The 5,280-nt window shown below is 43.2% G+C and overlaps 1 non-coding gene across 1 annotated transcript; it reads left to right on the forward strand.

The window, feature by feature from the left end:
- The first annotated feature begins 312 nt into the window (after positions 1 to 312).
- On the forward strand, positions 313 to 419 carry LOC131241560 (small nucleolar RNA R71). The gene has a single exon (XR_009169120.1). It is a non-coding gene; the product is annotated as a small nucleolar RNA R71 (small nucleolar RNA).
- Positions 420 to 5,280: the final 4,861 nt, after the last annotated feature.

Consider the following 5,280-nt stretch of genomic DNA (forward strand, 5'->3'; position numbering starts at 1 on the left):
TCATTGACCTTATCCTTCTTTCCTTCCATGGCCTCAACTTTCCTTATGAGCGTAGTCACTTTACACTTGAGATCATCCTCTTCTTTCAAGAGATATAATCCACCTTTCTCCTTTAATTGAGTCGGCCTAGACGTGGTGTTCGCCATTGGGTAATAGTCCCATGATTGTGTTTTTTCAGCGAGACTATCGAGGTAATCCCATACCTCGTCAACATCTTTGTTGATGAACTCTCCATTACACATTGTCTCGACCATTTGGCGCATGGAAGATGTCAGTCCATCGTAGAAAAAATTTGTAATGCGCCACGTTTCAAATCCGTGTTGTGGGCATGAACTGACCAAATCTTTGAACCTTTCCCAACATTGGAAGAATGTTTCATCTTCCTTTTGGGCAAAGTTCATGATCGCTTTTCTGAGGGTAATCGTTTTATGATGTGGGAAGAATTTTTTTATGAATTCCCTCTGCATATCGTTCCATGTGCCAATGGATCTAGGACGCAGTGAATGTAACCACGTCTTAGCTTTCTCTTTTAAGGAAAAAGGAAAGAGTTTCAGTCTAATTGTATCCTCAGATACATTAGGAAAACATAATGTAGCTATAATCTCATCGACCTCTTTCAAATGTAAATATGAACTTTCTGATTCAAGTCCATGGAATTTGGGAAGGAGCTGGATAACTCCTGGCTTGATGTCCATTTGTCCTGTGTTTTCAGGAAAAATCATGCATGAGGGCATACTCACTCCCGCCGGTTGTAGATAATCTCGTAAAGTACGAGGCGGGGGTGCCTGTTGCACCTCATTCTCATCTTGGGTATCCTCCACCCTGGGTGGAAGTGGAGGAGGTTGGTCTTCAGCCATAACCTTAGTTAACTCAGGGGATTTCGAGCGGTGTCTAGTCCTGCGATGGATAGTCAACCCCTCAACCAATCCTCCTTCAGTCAAGAGACGTCGAGTGTCGTCACGGGCCCACTTGGGCATGAAAACACTCGCAGCCCTCAATAATAAAAAAAAAAACCTAATCCTAAGAAAGGAAAAAAAAATCTAGAAAGAAAGAGAGAGCTGGAAAGAAATTACCAAATTAGAGTCCTAAGTTAAAAACCTGCAAAATAAAACAAGAATAAGTTAGATTCTAAAAAGAGAAGAATGATCCTTTAAAAGAAAAATAACAGTAAATTAATTTCTAAAAGAAGGTATTCTTAAAAGAAAGTGGAAATTTCTAAAGTAAATTACGGAAGATCTAAACTAGAAAGTAAATTATTAAAAGAGAACTGAAAAATAGAAAGTAGGGAAGGAGCTTACCGAATTAGAAATTTCTATCTTAAAGGCCTACAAAATAGGAAGGTTAGTTTCTAAACAAAAATTCTAAAAATAAATTAGGAAACAAATTAGATTCTAAGATTAGAAAGTTACTAAAAATAAAAGTAGAAAGTTAATTAAGAAATAACCTAGTTTCTATTTCCTACAGATGAGAGGATACTAGAATTAGAAAATTTCTAAGATTTAAACCTTAATTCTAAAAACAGAAAAAGTAGAGAATTTAGGAAAGAATTACCAATTTAGAACTTTATGTCAGGATCCTACAAAACAGGAAACAAGTTAGTTCTAAAAATCAAATAGAAATAAAATCTAAAACTAAAGTTAATAAAATCCTAATCTCAAACTAATTCTAAAGCTAATTAATTTCAAAGAATCGTAACCATCAGTCCCCGGCAACGGCGCCAAAAACTTGTTCACTCCCCAACTATAGGGTTGTGATGTAGTAATAAACTCGGTAAGACCGAGGTCGAATCCACAGGGACTGATACCTGTACGTTATCTGAAACCAAGTAGAACTAGAACTAGACTAAGATGTAATCTAAACCAAATAGAATTTAAGAAATAATTGTGGAATAATTATCTAAAACTTTAAGAATTCGGAGAAAGGGAACTAGGGATTCAGAGGATCCACTTGTGGAGATCAGGGAGATCTTATGCCTGCTTCAAAAATCATGAAAATTAAACTGAACTTCCTCTGATATAATTTTAAAGAGATGAAAGGTATATGAATTAGAGTGGATTCAATCACCAAACCATGCCCAGGAGACAAAGCCAACAACAGAATTAAACTAATTACCAACCAATCAGATGATTATGCAGGTTAGGAAGGATACCGCCATCCAACCATGCCCAGGAGACGATGGCGAACAACAGGGCTTCCTGACATCATAATAAAAAATAAGGAAAAAGAAATACTCAAAGCCATTGCAGACCCATTGTAATTTCAGTCACAACAGACCATTAAAAACCAAAAGCATTCCCTTAATTAAAATAAAATAAACATCAGTTCAGTCTAAACAAAAGGCACATGCATAAATTTTCCCATCAGACTACAAGCTTCACCTCTTAGCCCTAGGTAAGAGGTTTAGCCGACCATGATTGGCTAAATAAAAAAATAAACAAAAAGAAGGAAAAAAGAAAGAAAAGACAAACAAAATAAATAACTCAACTCAATCTTGTTCACATCCAGCCGTCTCCCTGCCTTCGTGCTCCCTGTCTTCACCTTCCAATTTCCAGCCGTCCGTCCTCCCTTCCCATTCTTCTCCCTGACATCCAGCCAAGCTCTTCTCCCCACGGCCCTCCAAGCTTTCTCTCTCCTTTTATCCTTCCTGCAGCCGGAGAGAGTCGAAAGGCCCGTTTACACACGGCAGCGTGCACAACAATTCTTTCACGCACGGCAGCGTGCGCAGCAACCGAAACCTCTTACGCAAATTTTTCGGTGGGGCCCGTTCTTAAGTTTGTACAGGAGATCCACTTCGTTCACTAGCTGCTCTTCAAAATTTTGACCGGAGGTGACTGGTTTTGGAATGCTTTTGACGCGGCCAAACGTAATAATCACGCTGCAATCGTCGCCGGGCTATCCGTTTATGACTGCTGAAACTAGCCCGTGTGAATGCATGAGTTCATAAAAATCAACATGGGTTTGACCAGATCATACCCCTCCGCATTATGGATGGCTCGGATTGAGGATTTAGTCCGTGATGATGGCCCACTACGATCATCCGCAGCCTCTGTTTCGCAGACAGTAACAGAGCCGCGGACGTCGTTTGAGTCGGTGGTGATTGTGGGCCCACTAGGATTCTGATGTAGAATCCATGCCGTCCATTCGAATCACATCGAAAAACCGTTGGGGACGGACGAGACTGGTTTGAATTCGTTGCGGCCCACAAGACTTGGCGTTACACCGTTCATCTTGCGTTTGACCGGCTGGGATTGTGAAGCTGCTTGCATGGTGGAAAAAGGCCACCTAGGCGTTGTTCTTGGCCATCTCCTACGACGAGTGGACGGTTTGGATCTTCAAACTGAGGAGCGAGTGGGGCCCACAGTGATTGCCCGGCGGAACAGCGTCGGACGCTGTTTCCTTTCAAAACACAAACTTCGGTCAGACCTTTGTTTGACCGGAGTCTCCGTCCGGTGCACCTCTCATGCACATGTACCCTATGTACATGCAGTGTAAATAGGGGTTCATCGTGATGTTTGTGAAAAATCCGTGCCGTCCATCCATTTTCTTGCCTCATTTAAGCTGTCTAGAACAATTTTGAAGCATATCCAGATATCAGGCGGGCCCCATATAGTGATTAAAGGGGCTGATCTGTCCGTTGGGCCACTTTCACAGTGATTCAGGAGCTGAATTTTTATGTGTACGGTTCATTTATGGTCCTCAGGCCACGTATGAAGTTTCGAACTGATCAGATGGTGGGAACCCTATGATCTTGCATTCTGGACACTTTTCAGGCCACTTGAGCTTCAATTCCTCGATTTTCTTGGATCCCTGGCGTGCAAATCAGTCGATCTTAGTCTCCTGGGGTCCATCCCATGCTTTGGTGTCATCAGAGCGTTAAATCAATGCTTTAAGCATCCTTGTTCAGTCCATGCTCGTAAATACACTCTGCATCACAAACATAATTAAATCAGGCCGTTAAACAATACTATGTTTGTAAATCCAGGTAACAACTGGGTCTGATATGCAATATTTGACCCTCAACAGAGGGTATGCAACGTAACCTCTAGATGCTGCTCGTGCTCCTCATGGGTCCTCGAAAAGATCAGAATGTCATCGATGAAGACTACAACAAACTGATCGAGATACAGACGGAAGACCAGTTCATCAACTGCATGAAGACCGCGGGTGCATTGGTACAAAGGACATAACCTGAAACTCAAAATGACCATAACGCGTCCTGAAAGCCGTCTTCGGAATGTCCTTCTCTCGGACCCGAATCTTATGATAACCGGAACGCAGGTCAATCTTCAAAAAGAACTATGCACCCTGCAGCTGATCAAACAAATCATCAATCCTTAGGAGCAGGTACTTGTTCTTGATCGTTTCTTTGTTGAGCTCGCGGTAATTTATGCAGAGCCTCAACGAGCCATCTTTCTTCTTCACAAAGAGTACCGACGCTCCCCACGGTGAATTGCTCAGACGAATAAAACCTAACTCGCGTAACTCGTCCAATTGCTTCTGCAGTTCCCGCAACTCCAACGGTGCCAAATGGTACGGGGCCTTCGAAATAGGCGCGGTACCAGGCACGAGATCAATTTAAAACTCAGTGAGTCGGCGAGGCGGTAATCCCGAAATCTCCTGAAACACATCGAGAAAATCGTAAACAATCGGCATCTGATTAATACAAGTGGCAACAGGCTCCTCAACGGCGTAGGACATCAAGTAAGACAATGATTCTCTCTGGGGCTCTGCAACGAATTGAAACTATGGCGAGCCTAGTATACAAAACGTGACTGTCCTCGCGGAGCAGTCCAAGATGGCGTGGTACTCGGCAAGCCAATCCATGCCCAAGATAACGTCAAAATCTGACATCGGCAGCATATACAAGTCGGCGGGCAAGAAAATCTCTCCCACTAGTATGGGGCAAGATGAAAAGAAGCGACCTAATACTGTAGTCTTCCCCAAGGGCTTCGATACGGTCAACCCCTCTGAGAAGACTCTGTCAGCATTCTAGTCGAATGACAAAATTTCTCGGACATAAACGAGTGCGAAGCACCGGAATCAAACAAAACTTGAGCAATGCATGCAGAGACTGGAAGTATACCCTCAACGACCCCTCCAGATGACTGAGGATCCTACTAGGCCGCGTAGAATTTAGCCTGAGCCGGCTGGGGAGGTGTCTATCCCCTCTGAGCGTGTTGTTGCGGCTGTCGCTGAGGTGTTCGAAACTGCTGTCTCTACTGCTGAGGCCTCGGAGGCTGGTACTGATGCTGCTGCTGAGGTGGCCTCAGTGGTAGGGGC

Source organism: Magnolia sinica, chromosome 3, assembly GCF_029962835.1.
Source record: "Magnolia sinica isolate HGM2019 chromosome 3, MsV1, whole genome shotgun sequence".
Lineage (NCBI taxonomy): Eukaryota > Viridiplantae > Streptophyta > Magnoliopsida > Magnoliales > Magnoliaceae > Magnolia > Magnolia sinica.